The sequence below is a fragment of the Vespa crabro genome, chromosome 1, assembly GCF_910589235.1.
Source record: "Vespa crabro chromosome 1, iyVesCrab1.2, whole genome shotgun sequence".
NCBI classification, from domain to species: Eukaryota; Metazoa; Arthropoda; class Insecta; order Hymenoptera; family Vespidae; genus Vespa; species Vespa crabro.
In genome coordinates, this window is record NC_060955.1 from 19,689,903 (window position 1) to 19,706,579 (window position 16,677).

Here is a 16,677-nt window from a genome sequence, read left to right on the forward strand (position 1 = left end):
AATTTAATATGATAATATTCTCTATAACATATATTGAAATACATACATTTATAGACGAATATACTAATTATGATTATTGATAATGATAATGATGATGATGATGATGATAGGGGTAGACGTTCGGACGGTGTCTGTCTTTCGTCTAGTCATCTCGAAATAGCTTGATATTAAATTGTCGATACATGTATCGATGCATTCGCAATGGTAAGACACCTCGTGACTTAAGTGACAGCTGCTCTTTGCCGATTCTTCCTACGAATGTACGTACGTGTACGTTCGAGAAGAGAGAGAAAGAGAGAGAGAGAGGAGAGCCAGCGATAGATAAATTACGATCAATATGAATTTATAATGACATACATTTTCAATATTTGTATATATTTGATTTTTTTTTAAAGGTTAAAAGAGAATAAGATACAATAAAGTCTAATTTATATACAAAGTATAAAGCAACGTTTCGGTGAACGATGATCGTAGAACAAATTGCACGCGACATAGATATTATTGAAACATTATCTTCGCGTCACAACGATATTACTTTACAATACGGACGATTCTTCTTTAATCATTGGAGAACTTTCTGTATGGTGTTAATATCGCACATGTTTTTTTGTAAATTGCTTTTGCAGATGCGAATTTAGCCGATGTTAGTCGGTATATCTCGATTAAGATTTCTCGATGATAAAGATTCTATGACTAATTCGTACGACTATAACTAGAACACATTGGTACAAGCAATAGGCGTGTAAGCTGACGTAACGAAAAAAAATTAATTTTGTTTGGTTCATAGACGAAGGAATACGATTCCCGAGTTTTCTTTCCATGTGAACATCTGTCTGGCTCTTTAAACACGACGAAATTAATGTATCTCTTTCGCGACATGGGACCAAAGGAATACACTAGGCCTCCCCTCCCTCTCACCGTTCCTCCCCTCCCCGACTCTCTTTTTCCTTAAGATACCTTTCACTTCGTTCGATCCGCGGTGTAGTAGCATCTGCTCTCGATTAAGCGATTTCTCGGCATTGTGTCAGAGCATATACTATCTAAGATTTCTTCCAAAAGAAATTCTTCTGATGTCAAGAAAGGAAGAATCGAACGCAGGTAGTAGTAGCTCGCGTTGTTCCCTCTTAGATCCTCGTTCGCAATCACTTTTTTTTCCTCTCCTTCGTTTCCTCCCCTTCTCTCTCTCTCTCTCTCTCTCTCTCTCTCTCTCTCTCTCTCTCTCTCTCTCTCCCAATCCAACCCTTATATATCCTGATCCTTTCTCGTTTAGTCTTTTTATTCTCTCTTTCTATTCATTCTTTCGATAATATCATCGAAGGTGGCTTCAGCCACGCTGTTTTAGCTTCCTTTAAGCGTTCGTACACGCTCCTCTAAAGTGAGCCAAAGTTCTCGTCGTCGTATTGCAGCTGACACGCACGTGGCACGTGGCCATCCATCGGCTGGAAAGATAGACAGACAGACAGATAGGTAGACAGACATCGTGAATGTATGTATATCTACGTATAGGCGTGCATACGCATAGAGATATATACATGTTCGTTATGAAGCCACGAGGAGAAGAACAGAACTGGCTTCTTTTGAGGACGTTCTCTATACGATTGTTTCATCTTCGTTTTATCATCTTTGGTTCGATGACCGATGACTCAAATTATTTTTACTCTAACCCCTTTTATTTAATCGAAAAAAGATCGGAGAATGTGAAACCCTTTAACTGTCCGGCAATTCGTTCAACGATTACCACGAACATCGCCGGTGTGCCTGATAAAATTAGATATACGATAATAAGAAATACATGGTTACGGTATGACGTAAATGGCCGGCTAAGAGGAAGGGAATAGGATTTTCACCAGACTCGTCCGATGCTATCATCCAAGCTCCTATCACCGGAGAGTATTTTTTTTCACTAACGACTAGACACGAGCTAAGCACAAAAGGTCCTGGCATCTGATACTGTAATATCACGGAACATGATGTAGATTCATCCAATCCTACTCTCTCTAAACGTTTCACGAATTTTCGAACGTAAAATTCACGTAATCTATAACGTTATCTAGACCGATATCTCCATTTCCTTTAAATTTCCTACGAATATTATCGTAGCAATGGTAATATACTTGATGAAAAATATCAAGACCCATTTTTAAAATTCGTATTGTTATTTTTAATCTCTCTCTTTCTCTCTCGTTTTCTTGGACAATCAGCGTAGAATAAATTGTTTTTCATAATTCGTCTATTGCATTAATTGAAAAGATTCCAAACGACGGAATAGAGTTTCCCTTTGAAAACAAAATAATAGATACATTCTCGTTCTCTCTAAGCTTTACTATGAAACACTACGGTCCTGGCTATTCATCCATTTGTAGACGTAGCCTTTTCACTTTATCCTAGCGTAATCTCTTTGAAAATGCGAAATAGAGTGCGTGGTAAATATGTATATGTGATTCTTGGTTTCGCGTGTTGCGATGTATCCGTGGATGATGTTTAAAAGCTTTATTCAGTAGTTAGAGTTCTCTTTTGTCAGCTCTAATGTCGAAGTTAATTTTCTAAATACTCATCGAAATATCGTGGGACCGATCATTGCGAGCGTATCGACTTATCGGAAACGATCTCTGCTTACCGACGTGTTCGCCAACACGAGTATTTTTCCGCGAAGAAGTAAGTAGTATGTACATACGTAGTGACTCTTTGAAGGGATCTTGCAAAGAGAGCACTCGTTTCTCGAAGGCATCGAGCGCAGGGGTCGATGGTTATCTGACTTCCTGTTTGTTCGTTCACCCTTCGTACCATTGCGTTAGGACAAGAGAGAAAAAAGAGAGTAGCAGAAGGAGAAGGAGGAGGAAGGAGAAGGAGAACGAGTAGGAGAAGGAGGAGGAGGAGGTGGTAGTGGTGGTGGTGGAGAGGCAATAAAAGCCCTGCCAAATAAATACAAAAGATAATCGACACCGTGCAGACAGTCGTACGGTTGTCGGAACTTTATCCTTCTTTTTTTTGCCCCTATCCTCCTTCCCTCCCCCCTCTCTCTCTTTCTCTCTCTTTTTCTTTTTAATCTTTTTGGCTGTCGCGCAAGCAACTGCTGTTTCCGTTGAAAATATTCGAGAGAATCATCAGTAAATCGCGCGCGTGCGCGCGCGCACGCGAGTGTGTCTATGGATGTGGAAAAATCAACGTATTCGTACGCCTTTAAGGAAAATATTTCGTGGAAAACGTGTGCCACCGGGAAAACAAACAAATAAGACAGACTCGATAAGAAAGTTTGAGGGGGAAAGGTCGAGAGTAGATCGATCGAAGGAAAAAGGAAGAAGGTGCACTCACTTCGGATGAAGAAAAAGAGAGAAAGAGAAGGATCGACTGCGAGAGAAGGAGGGGGGTTAGAAGCGAGGGGTTGGGACTAGGGCACGTGACCGGAAGACGGGGGGCAAAACGGCGCACGCGCCGTCGTCCTCCACCTGGCGCATCACCTGCTGCCCCCTGCTTAAGCCTCCCTGCCTTCTCTTCTCTTTCTTCCTCGCTTCTTCTCGCGTCGTATCTTCACTCTCTCTCACTCTCTCTCTCTCTCTCTCTCTCTTTCTCTTTCTCTTTTTTGCTAAACAACTTCAACATCCAACTGTTTTCTTCTTCTCGCTATCATTCTGAAATACATTCGGCCAGCACCACCGAGTACATCGCAAAAATCCTTTTCCAAACAAAAGAAGTCGTACTCGAGTCGAAGATAATCTCTTCGTAGCATCGGGGAGTCGTATCACCTGTCGACTCGACTCCCTCCCTTTCCTTTTTTTTTTCTTTTTCTCTTCTTTCTCTTCTCTCTCTCTCTCTCTCTCTCTCTCTCTCTCTCTCTCTCTCTCTCTCCGAATTGTTTTCAAAAATACATCGACGACGAAATATCTCGTAAGGAAGCGCATCCTAATGTCTTCTAAGTTATCTCATTCATATTGGATTAAAGTGCAACGAAAATATGACTTTTAGATCTGTCCGGGAATTATTTATTAAAGAATAAAGAATCGTAATCGACTCGTTTCTCGAGAAATCGATGGCCAAGAGAGATTATCCGAGTTCATGGCACGAGATGAGCACGCGGCACAAGGTGGTGGCAGATGCGTTCTCGAAGGGGTTATATTGCACAGATATATAAACGCGCCGTTCGAGTAAGCTGAAGGGAAAAAACGTCGGGAGACTCAATTGGGGGAAGATGGGCTGGTAGGACGGAGGGAGGGGTTAGAGAGAGGGAGATAGAAACAGAGAAAGAGAGGATGAGCACAGAAGGCGAAGATCAATCTCAGGGTCCAGGTGGTGCGCCACGGTGCATCGGCAACGGTGGTGTTGCACCTCCACTCTTATGCTCCTGCTTTTATGACGATCGATGCAAAGGATCATCGGGTGTAGCTTAACAGCCCAGCAGGCTTGCCTTCGAGAGATCATTGTCCTATTCGCGATATGCTGGCGCTGTTCCCCTTCTCGTTTTCTCTCTCTTTCTCTCTTTCGTTCTTTCTTTCTTTCTTTCTTTCTTTCTTTCTTTCTTTCTTTCTTTCGATAACGCTGCCAAAAGTGTTCGCTGCCAAATCGTCCTTCCGCAAATAAAAGCCGGCCGATGTAAAAAAGAACGAGCGTTATAAATAGATCGTTATTAATAACGGCCGAAAATCTTCTTTCCTTTGCCTTTATCACGCGCACGCGCGGTGAATATTTATAAGTATGGGAAAGAAAGAGAGAGAGAGATAGAGATAGAGATAGAGAGTGAGAGAGACATACATACATACACACAATCGCCGGTGTTGTTGCAAGTCATTGTTTCAAATGATTTCGTTCATCCAGGTGCGGGCCGCTGTTTTTGTTTGACCTCGAGCAACTCCATACTTGTTCGACTGTCGGGAAAAATTTACATGCGCGCGTCCCTCTATTGTGTCCCCTTCAAATCTTTTTTCAACGATTCGATTTATAATAAGAGACGACGCGTTGTTATATGATTTCTCGATATATCTCCATTCCAATCGGTAGGAATGAATCATTTTTAAATAGAATATCTTAATTTTCAAAGAACTCATGACTAAATGTTCCTGTTTTTTTCTTTTCTTCTTATTTTTATTTATTTCTTTTTTTTTTTCTGTTTCTTTTGTTACAGGTAAGTCTAAAATCTTATGGGTATATTATGGGTATATACGTGTCGAGCATTTCGTACGAAGGAAAGAAAAAAAAAGAAAAGAAAAAAAAAGCGCGTGAGTAATGATTGAATGGTAAAGAGATTAATTAAGAGTCGATCGATTATCTACGGGTAAAGAATAAGTAGTTCGTAGATGGTCGTCTTTATCGCCTGGTATCAACGGCAGAAAACGTTTTACGTCATCGTCGTCCGATTCATTTTCGTTGTACGAGACGCTTTCGGTGAACGATCTAGCTCGCTTGGGAGCCAGGTCATAGACGGTAATTTCAGAATGCTTGTCCGATGACGAGGACAACGTCGACGATGAGGATGAACGTGCGTGCGTCAATATGCGTGGGCGTCTGCGTCATTCAGAACGCATCGACCAGTTTCCTCTCCCTCGCACACACTTCTCTCTTTCTCTCTCTCTTTCTCTCTCTCACACACAGACACATACATGCACACGCATACATTCATGGACGCGCGCGCGTACGCCCACATGTACGCACGCAAAAATACACACGCATACTCTTACTCTTATATTACCAACGACAGAGATTCGGATACCGTATTCTCTATTTCTATCTCTCTTTCTCTAACATCTATCAGCATTCTTCCCTTATTCGACAGGACTCTCGACGTATTATTCTCTCTCTCTCTCTCTCTCTCTCTCTCTCTCTCTCTCTCTCTCTCTCTCTCTCTCTCTCTCTCTCTCTGCATTCCTCTCTTACCGTTCATGGCACATATTCGTCTCGATGTATGCAAGTCAGTACTACCAGGGATTAAAAAGATGGGAGAAACTAGGCTGTTTGGCTGGCAAACCGATGTGGGTGCCGGCAGAAGGGGTAGAATTTTTTTCCCTTTTTTTTTTTTTCTTTTTTTATGCTTTCACGCAGATATGTACGCGATGCGTTACAAGTATTGGAAGATATTTTTTTTTTTGTGACAAAGAAATAGAAAAACATCGTTTCTGTTTTGTTTCTCCTTTTATTGGCTCTCTCTCTCTCTCTCTCTCTCTCTCTCTCTCTCTCTCTCTCTCTCTCTCGCTCTCTCTTTCTATTTTTCTCTTCTGTGTTTAGAAGTTATATGATAAATTGATTAACACTGTTACTTGTGTGAAATAGTATAATATAATCGAAGCTTCAATTAACTCCACAACGAAATGTACTATTGATTGTTTTCTATTGTGGGCGCTTTGACATTTTCAGTATATATGGATATTATCTTTGAATGCTTTCCAAAAGCGATCATGCGCGAGAAGAATCGGGAGCAGAGAGAGAGAGAGAGAGAGAGAGAGCATTAGGCGAGATATCTCGATGTTCGCGCGTGCCATACATTTGACTCCATACCGTCTTCGTCGCTATGCTTCCTTCTCAATGAATTTTTCTTATCTAAGAAAACGGCCGCGACCCGACTCCCGATACTATGAACCGTGCAAGCCTCGGGTCAATCTAGACGTCATTAATACGCAAAATACGATTGTAAAGTTTCTATATTGTTAAAATTCGTACGTGTGAATGATAGAAACTTAAATTCTATTGTCTAGAACTGTCGGATTTTCCTCCAATGTAGTATGTAGTACTACGTTTTCAAACGTAGACATATTCCTATTGTGAATTCTGATCGAACGCTCGCGTACAGGCATGCCAACGCGCGTTATTCGGCATTGCGTTATACTATAGAGAGGCCAGTCTCGCGAGTCCGCGCGGTTCAATGTCGCCAGAAGCAGTCAACAACAATGTGTAACCGCTAAAAATACTCTCTCCCTTTCCGTTCTCGATCGGCAACGACTCGGTTGCCCTCCATATTCTCTCTTTGTTTCTCTCTCTCTCTCTCTCTCTCTCTCTCTCTCTTTCTCTTTCTCTCGATTGAGTATGTGTATATGTATATATGAATAATATGTATATATATATATATATATATATATATACATACTTATATGTGTATATGTATGTGTTTTTCTCTCATATTTGTTCCGCAATCCGAGACAGTGCCCGATTTGTCCAAGGAATATTAATGAATCGCCGATTAATAATAATATCCATAGAACGGTCCAAAAACAGAAGGAAAAGAAAAAGAAAAAAAAAAAGAAAAATAAATTGAAATTCATAAATGGATCTATAAAATTGATCGAGAAGGAGAAGTCGTTTAATATATTTTTCGTAAAGGAAAAAGAGAGAGGATCACGCAAGATCATCAACGTCATCGCATAATAACATTTCTCGCCCGTTGATAAGGATTATTACCGAACTACGTCAGCGACGTTATCATATCTTCCACGGTTCTTTTATAAAGCGATTTAGAAAAGATTGCGATACGATTTTATTTCTAAGAAAATTCCATTGGCTCGTTGTGTTGCGGTCGCGTTCAAATAACATTTCATTCGCGCGAAAGATACACGTGAATCACCGGTAAACGCGTAATAAAACGTTAGAGGCTCTTCTTTTCGTTTTCTACACTTATGCACCGCATCTTTTATCCGACAGTTGTAACGTAAAGGATAACACGTATACCCGTATTTAATGCATGTTCCGTACGTAATATAGTGTAGCGGGGCTTTCGAATGAAAAAAAAAAAAGAAAAAAAAGAAAAGAAAAAAAGAAAGAGAACAAAAAAAAAAGGAAAAAGAAATAGATTCCTACGGCAGAAATACGAGGAATGGAATCTTCTTGAGAAAATTCGTGAGTCACATTCGCGATATACGTACTAGAGAACAAACCGGTTCTTTTTACACCGTGAGAAATTATGATACGCGATGAATACCAAATGACACGTAGAGAGAGAGATAGAGAGAGAGAGAGAGAGAAAGAGAGAGAGGGGCGTAGGGGCGGGAGGGTATGTTTCCACGGAAGGACTCGAACGCGGTGATCTAGTCGTCAAAGAATCTTCTTCATTCTCTATTTCTAGTTTTTTTTATCCATTTTTTTTTTTCATTCTTTTTTCCTTTTTTTCATTCTTTTAAACTCTCGTCCATCTATTTTTTTTTCTTCCTCGTTTCATTCTCTTCCTCCTCCTCTTCCTCCTCCTTCTTCACTTCCTCCTTCTTCCTCTCTTCCTCTTTCTTTTTTCATCGAGACGATTTCGTCGCCGGTAATCCGGGATTTCTGAAATTAAAGGGACGCGCAACGACGGAGAGTAACCGTGAGAGAATTTCTCGAGATTATTGTACGGTTTATTCGTGCCGAGGAGCTCTCTCTCTCTCGCTCTGGGCCAACGAAATCTAGTCAAATGAAAATCCGTCTGGGTAGATTCAAGACGTCGTCTCTCCCTTCTCTCTCTCTCTCTCTCTCTCTCTCTCTCTCTCTCTCTCTCACAAGTAGTCGTTCTACGTCCCTCTCTTCTTCGCACAGTCCACGAACTAACTCACGGCAAGTTGGCCCCGCCGGCTGGCTTAATTGCTAATTAATTCTAATTGATAATTCCCCCGATAGCGTTAGCCGGGAAGTAATCCGAAAGCGTGTTTACGCGAAAGTTGCAACGTGCAAGCGTCGTCCGCAACCTCCTCCTCCTCATCCTCCTTTTTCTTCTCTCCTTCCCCTCTCTCCTTCTTTACTTCCTCCATTTTTTCTTTCTTTCTTTCTTTCTTTTTTCTCTTTTTATTTTATTTTATTTTATTTTTTTTTTTTTTATTAGACGCTTTTCCTTTTACCTCTTCACCGACGATCTTTTATCAAATTCATTTAATTTCTAATTTCCAAGATGATCGATCGATTTTCTATACATCACTGATCATTGAAACGATTCTGACGTACCTACGTACGTTGTCTGCGTTATCCGCCCCCCCACCCCACCCTATCCCCGTCTCCTCTCCCCCTCTCCTTCTTTTTCCGTCTCGTCGTACGAACCCATACATTTCTGAAGTCGTGGCATACATAGATATCGAATCCGCTCAGCTATGCTTTCAACACGTATACGGTGATCGGACGCGTATCAAGTTCCGGAGGAAAAGCGGAGCGGAGCGCGTGACGACGAGTAGTCGACGACGAGGAGGAAGAGCGAGCAAGCGCGTGACGTCCATCAACATGTGAGCAGTCGAGCACTATTCTCGACGTCACGTCTCACGTGACCGATCTACGTAGATACGCGTAGAAACCTATGCGCCCCGAGGTCGTTCATCGCTAACAATAATATAAGAAGTACGAGAAACTTCTCTCAAGTAATACATTCACAATAGTGATTTTTCATTTGGAACGAATGAACGTTACGAAATGATAAATACGGATATGTATTTTTTTCGTTTGTATTAAGAGGAAATCATCATCGACGAGATATTAAATGAAGTAATATTGGTACGATATATGTCGGTAAATGAATAGTTCTTTTGTTTCTTTATCACTTTATCAACGGCGAAGAAATTCTTTCAAATTGGTAAACAAAAGATTCATCGTACACCTTCGGAATTTTTTTTCTTCTTTTTTTTTTTTTTTTTTTTTTTTTCGAAACTCAACGTCGTAATGTCTTAGCCTAATTAATATGATCGATCGCGAGTATCGATGAAAATAGATATAAAAATTTACTACCGTCCAATCATTTCTATCGAATAACGATTTTCTTTTAATATCGTAGAATCAATTTTCTTCTAGTATCCAAGTTATATTTATTTCCTTTTGCAAAGAAAAAGACCGTGGATATCGTGGAGTGTGACGACGACGTAAAACGTATCTATATATCGGCATTCATAACGGAGTAAGAGAGAGAGAGAGAGGGAGAGAGAGAGAGAGAGAGAGAGCGAATAGATAGAATTTTCCGCGGGCACGGGAGAGCCCCAACTCGAATCGACTTACGTACGTCGTACGTAGTAGTACTCTCTACTCCCCTTCCCGCACACCCTACTCGAGCGTAACACGCGACGTTGAAAGCCCGTGTGTGCCCGCATTTATCGCGCGCACGCAAACGCACAAAGCAAAGGATAGAGAGAAAGCGTAAGAGGGTTAGATGGGTAAGGGGGTGAGGCGGGGTCAGGCGGGGGCGCGTCGGGCAGCGCCACCCCGAATACCGGATGTGACGACACTCTTGGCGCACTTGGCCCGACGCACTCTCGAGATCTCTCTCTCTCTCTCTCTCTCTGCTTCTCTTTCTATCTGTATCTCTCTCTCTCTCCCTTTCTCTTTCTCTCTTTCTACCCCCACTCAGAGAACAGAGCTATTTACCCTGCTAGTCGGTACGATGGCCGGCAGCCGGCGCTGCGAGTTGCGGCGCTCTCTCGTTTCCTCGTTTCTCTCTCTCTCTCACTCACTCACTCACTCACTCACTCACTCACTCACTCACTCCCTCACTCCCTTATCGTAATATACGCACAGACATACAAGTCTTACTACTACACTACTAGTATTACTACAATTACTACTACTACTACTACTGCTACTACTACAATTACTACTACTACTACTACTACTATTACTACACTACCACTATTACTATACTACTACACTACTACTACTACTACTACTACTACTACTACTACTACTACTACTACTACTACTACTACACACATACAAATGCGTTCTTCCTATCCGACCGTCAACGCGCCGGAGAATTCGCGACGAGCGCACAGTCTCGCGCGAATCCTCGCGCGCGTGGCTCCTATTTCATCGTGCTCTGAAACGCATCGTTGTCATCGTCGTCCCGCTTGCTTACTATATCCAATATTATTTTTTTCGATCATATTTTTTTATTGTTCAATTCGTATGTTAACGGTACGGCGCGTGTGTTTTTCTCGTGATATCCATCATGGTCGTCGCTTTTGTGATGATACCGTGCTGAATGTACAGGGAATGAGATCTCTTATTTGAACGAAAGAAAGATAGATAAATAGATAGATAGATAGATAGATAGACAGATAGACAGACAGACAGACAGATAGACAGAAAGACAGACGGATAGAATGTGTGAGATAGTAAGAGAGGAAAGGGGAACACATACGCGGCCATTTTAAGTGCGCCGCGCGCTAACCCACCGGGGCCACCCAGTGTGTGCGTAGAAGCGCGCGCTCTCTCGTGCGAGCACAACCGTGCTGCCACCGTCGTCGGTTCAGAACTGCGTCTCTTTGCGTGCGCAGAAGCAAGTCGCGGACAAGTACGAAAGAGCACGCACGCGTGCGCGTGCGAGCACGCGCCGAAGAATTCACGCGCTAAGAGAACGGAGAATGTGAAAACGTGTTTTCTCTATCTTTATCTCTCTTTCTCTCTCTCACTCTCTCTTTCTCTCTCTCTCTCTCTCTCTCTCTCTCTCTTTCTGTATATATATACACATTTTTATCTTTCTTTTACCTCTGATTTACTCTGAATTACTTTGTTATTCGCAAACGAGGAAAGAAATACGTACGCGTAAATACATACGCGATATGAACATTGTTGGTTGGAAAGAAATAGAGGTAGAAGAAGCGTGAAAAAAAGATAAAGAAGACGGCGGGCGGACGTACGAGCGATCCTCGCCTGCTTACTCGCTCGCCAGGAAGCGTGACGATCGGCGGAAGTGCGAAAAGAAGCGTGCTGCGCCCGCGAGAATCGACGACAATCGTTGAGTATCATCATCGACGTCGAGATGCGTTCGCATTGTCTCCTCTCGATGATCGATCGATCGCCAAGTGGTGTCTCTTATCCTTTCTCGTATGGATTTTGATCGTTCTCGGATTTTTAAATATACGATCTTTGAAATACAATGTATCTATTGTATTCTCGATAATATTTGTATATCAAATCTACACACGTACGCGAGGCGCGACGATGGGAAAGAAAAGTGACTGTGCCGGATGACGAGAAGACGTGACACGAGGGTGGCACGAAGGGGGCTACGCGATGATAACCCGCGTGGAAAAGTCGTACGAGAGAGGAGGAGTGCGTGGAAACGAGACTAAGAGAAAGAGAAAGAGAAAGAGAGAGAGAGAGAAAGAGAAAGATATGCCGCGAGAGCGTTGCGACAACGACCAGGTGGTGGAACGTGGGAAAGCCAACGTAAAAGGCAAGGTAAGGCAAACGGGAACGAGCTTACGAGCCGTCCTCCTATCATATTCGTTTCTCTCCGATTCTAAAAATCCATTATTACTATAATTATTATCGTTCGAAATGTAAGACTTGATATCAAGCTTTCATTACGTACAACAGGATTGACTCTTTTCTTTTATTTTCGAAAGTAGTCTCCTGTTATAGAGCGTAACTCTGCTTTGATGGTGGGGAAAAGAAAAAAATAAAAAGAAAGTAAAAAAGAAAAGAAAAGAAAGAAAGAGAAAAGAAAAAAGAAAGCCTACGAGCCTTTTATTTTAATCAAAATAATCGACGCGTCAGCGATTTACTAGAGTCGGCCCGCGAAAAAGCTCAATTATTGCGGGACGTATAAAGAATTGGGGGGGAAAAAACGCACCTTTGCGATCTAGACACAGATATTTGATGGAACCATGCGACAGATGCGTGAACCATTTTCCCCCGATTATCTTGTTTCTCCTTTAAACTTGTTTTTTAAGTAGAATTATATCGAGAATCACTCGAGTCTCAAATCGGACGAACCAATCGAGTTAGTTCTTTGTGTTCTTTACGCGTTCTCCTGTGTGTACACAGCGCGTGGCTTTTATTGGCCGGCGATAAGTCGCGCCGACTCGACGTTGGCGCCGATCGACCGACCGCTCGTCGTTCCCTCTCTTTCTCACTTTGTCTCGTTCTCCATCTTTCTTACTCTTTCTCTCCCTCTTTCTCTCTCTCTCTCTCTCTCTCTCTCTCTCTCTCTCTCTCTCTCTTTCTTGACACATTCGTAATCTTTTTCGTCTTATAGTCTTGATATATCAAGAGGACGCTCTTTTCGTTTCGCAAAGAACGTTTCCAGAGCGAAACATTTTTTTATGGTTCATTTCACGGAAATTAAATCCTCTCGTAAAGCGTCCACGTCGTTCCCATCGGAAATCGCCCTCGTTAATCGTCCGACCATATCCATAACTCGAGAATCAATATATTCTATCCCACATATTTGAGATATTCCTAGATAAATTCTCGAGTAAGGGACTCTCTCTCTTTCTCTCTCTCTCTCTCCTCTGTTCCTCTACCCTAACTTCTCGATCGTTTCCAAAGGGATAGCAGTCTCGAGATTTCGAGAGCGCGTTGTGAATCCATTTAAATTCTCTCCAACATTATTGCTGCTTTCTACAACGCTCATCGTCGTTTCGTCGAAAAGCACTCGAAGGTGAAATTTAAAAACGGAAAAGACCGTCCGACAACATGCTGCTTTGATTCTTGAATCTGCGCATTAAATAAGAACGAAGGAGAACGTGTGCCTTCTCCTCTGCAGGGAGAAGAAGAAAAGAGAGAGAGAGAGGAAGCGCCACAAAATAACTCGACGTCGACTCGCGAGTGGCTCTTTCGTCACGAGGAAAGAGGTTTTGCTCGAAATACGAAGTACGTCACGAATATACGATTCTCTCTCTCTCTTTCTCTCTCTCTCTCTCTCTCGTTCGTTCGTTCGTTCGTTCGTTCGTTCGTTCGTTCGTTCGTTCGTTCGTTCGTTCGTTCGTTCGTTCGTTCGTTCGTTCGTTCGTTCGTTCGTTCGTTCGTTCGTTCGTTCGTTCGTTCGTTCGTTCGTTCGTTCGTTCGTTCGTTCGTTCGTTCGTTCGTTCGTTCGTTCGTTCGTTCGTTCGTTCGTTCGTTCGTTCGTTCGTTCGTTCGTTCGTTCGTTCGTTCGTTCGTTCGTTCGTTCGTTCGTTCGTTCGTTCGTTCGTTCGTTCGTTCGTTCGTTCGTTCGTTCGTTCGTTCGTTCGTTCGTTCGTTCGTTCGTTCGTTCGTTCGTTCGTTCGTTCGTTCGTTCGTTCGTTCGTTCGTTCGTTCGTTCGTTCGTTCGTTCGTTCGTTCGTTCGTTCGTTCGTTCGTTCGTTCGTTCGTTTGCAAAGCCCCTTCCGCGAAAGTCAACGACGACTACGACGACGTGGGCGACGTGTTGGCTTACGTAATGGTGAGCGATAAGGCGGATAAGACTGGCGGCTTCGGACAGGGGCTACCAAAGCGGCGCCTCTATTTTCGTTAGCACGAATCACCCGCTTCTAACGCCATCGCAGTCGGCAGGAACGGCGACGAGACGCGACGACAACCTAACTGTCGCGCTTCTACTTACTTCTACGTGAGACACTTCGTTAAAATGTCATCGTCAGATTACTTTTCTCGAAATTAACTAACGGAATTTATTTTATCTACTTGTCTGATGAAACTTTTTTTTTTACAAAAAGTTTCACTCGTATTAGTTATATATATATATATATAACTATTATATATATATATAACTAATAATATATATATATATATATATATATACGTGTTTAATCGAGAACACCATATCTTTCTTCGCGGTCGTTCCCATCGATCGTCGTCGTTGTGTTCGCCAAGGTGAAACGACCTTTCTGAGTCGGCGACCTCCATCAGTCAAGGACGTAACTTCGAAGAACGACCAGTTCTCTTAGTCTTTGTGAGACTACGAGTAATTCTGCAACGAGATTTCGAACTCGCGAAAACACGTGGATACCGTGTGGTGTGTATGTCTGTGTTTGTGTGAGAGAGAGAGAGAGAGAGAGAGAGAGAGAGAGAGAGAGAGAGAGAGAATCTACCGATACTCGCAGAATCGAGCATGCTTTTAAGAATCGCGTGACTCACGCTCACTTTTGCTACGAAACTGAATCAGCGACGATGATATTGGAGACGTTGCAACATTTCGCAACAAGCCATAATTCGTTCTGGCGAATCGTCCGATTTTCGCACGCTTCCGTCTCTCTCCCTTTCTCCCTCTCTCTGTCCTCTCTCTCTCTCTCTCTCTCTCTCTCTCTCTCTCTCTTCCTCTCAATATGTTGTGTTTCGTGGATTCCTTAAAAGATTAGCAACAATCGGTCCGCGATCGATCACCTTGCTTTCTCCTATTGTTCGATCGCGTAAATAAGAATTACTTGCAGGTAAGTACGAGTTACGAGTTAATGCGTAGCTCGTCTCGACTTTCGCGTGACGATATTCTCGCGTGTTACAAATTACATACCTACGTCGTAGGTTAATGCGAGTGATCTGAACGTGAACGACAGACGAACATACTTACATATATACATACATACATATATGCATATATACATACATACATACATGCATATATACATATATATATACATATATATACATACATATATATACATATATATATATATATTTATATACATATGTAACTAATTAAATATATCATATATCGAGAAACATGTTAGAAACTGATAAAATGTGTCAAAGGACGAGAAAAAATCGTGCATTCGTTTATACGCATTCGTTTCTGATCGAAGATTGGAAGAATGCTCATGCCGGTCTGCTGACGGTGGGAGGGGTCGTGGAGTCGCATGGTGGAGAGTTAAGATGGCGGCATGGATGCGAGTGCACGTGAGAAGAAACCACGCGTAACTAATATCTTACTTGCATTTCATACATTTTCGCAATCTTTTTGGTAATCTTTACTCTTTTTTTCCCCTTTCGCATGAATTGTGGCTCTTTTTCTTTCCTCTCTCTTTCTATTTTTCTCTCTCTCTCTCTCTCTCTCTCTCCTTCTCCCCTCTCTCTCTTTCTCTCTCTTCATTCTTTCTTTTTTTTCCGTATATCGATCGCTTTCCACTGGCTTTCGACCTTGAGCTTTTTTTTTCTTTTTTTTTTTTTCTTTTTCTTTTTTTCGAAGAAACGAACGCTCGTTCATCGATCGGCACAGTCTTGTATTAACCGTACCTCATTTTTTGACTTAGAAAAAATCTTTCCGAAGTACATGCACTCATAATTATCTCATTGATGTATGACGTTTAGACGCATCAATTTCTAATTACTATGTCCCTCCCCTCTCTCCTCTGTCGTCGCCATAGAGAAATACAAGATCGGAACTATCAAATTTATTTTTCCTTTTGCTTTTTGTATAAAACGATACTATCGAGGATATTGGCCATCGATTCCAAAAAAAAAAGAGAGAGAAAGAATCATTGGGAAACAGTCTTGTTTGTTGGCGCGAATCAAGCGGGGAAAAAACAATCGATAACGTTCTTATTTTGATGAATCGGCCAACGAGAAAACTCGATTCCCACATGAAACTTATTTCTGCGAAAGAAGAGAAAAGTTTGTTAACGGAACAATAACACGATGAATTTCATAGAGAGATACGAATTCAATATAGATTCAAAAATTGGGAGGAGCCATCGTTGCCTTTTTATTTTTTATTTTTTTTTTATCGAGGATACCTACGATTATTCATTGCAGTTTTGCCACTTTGCGATTTATGTCATATTATTTGCAATTTCCTGTAATCCTAAGCCTTCTTTCATCTTCTCTTTCTATTTTTCTCTGTACTCCGATACTCTTCCCACGGATGAAGAAAAATTGCATGGCCACCGTTAACGTTAGATCTCGTAGGAGCGTCGTCATCGAAATAATAGCTCCGCATATACCTGCCCGCATAGCCTGTTTAGACTCGTCGAGGGCTTAAAAGAAAACTCGCACGGCCACTTTGGCACGAGTTTATATTGATTTTCATTTTCATCCCGAGCTATTTTTAAAGGGTACCATGCT

General features: G+C 41.9%; 1 protein-coding gene across 5 annotated transcripts in view; it reads left to right on the forward strand.

Moving 5' to 3' along the window:
- The window catches only part of LOC124426695 (serine/threonine-protein phosphatase 4 regulatory subunit 1-like), a 145,963-nt gene that overhangs the window by 33,538 nt on the left and 95,748 nt on the right, over nt 1-16,677 (forward strand). Inside the window, exon 1 of one of the 5 annotated variants that reach the window (XM_046968750.1) lies at nt 10,697-12,099. The exons of the other annotated variants lie outside the window; for them this stretch is intronic. The gene's annotated coding sequence lies outside the window, so the exon portion shown is untranslated. Of the gene's footprint in view, nt 1-10,696; nt 12,100-16,677 lie in introns of those variants that run through there. 5 annotated transcript variants of the gene reach the window in all.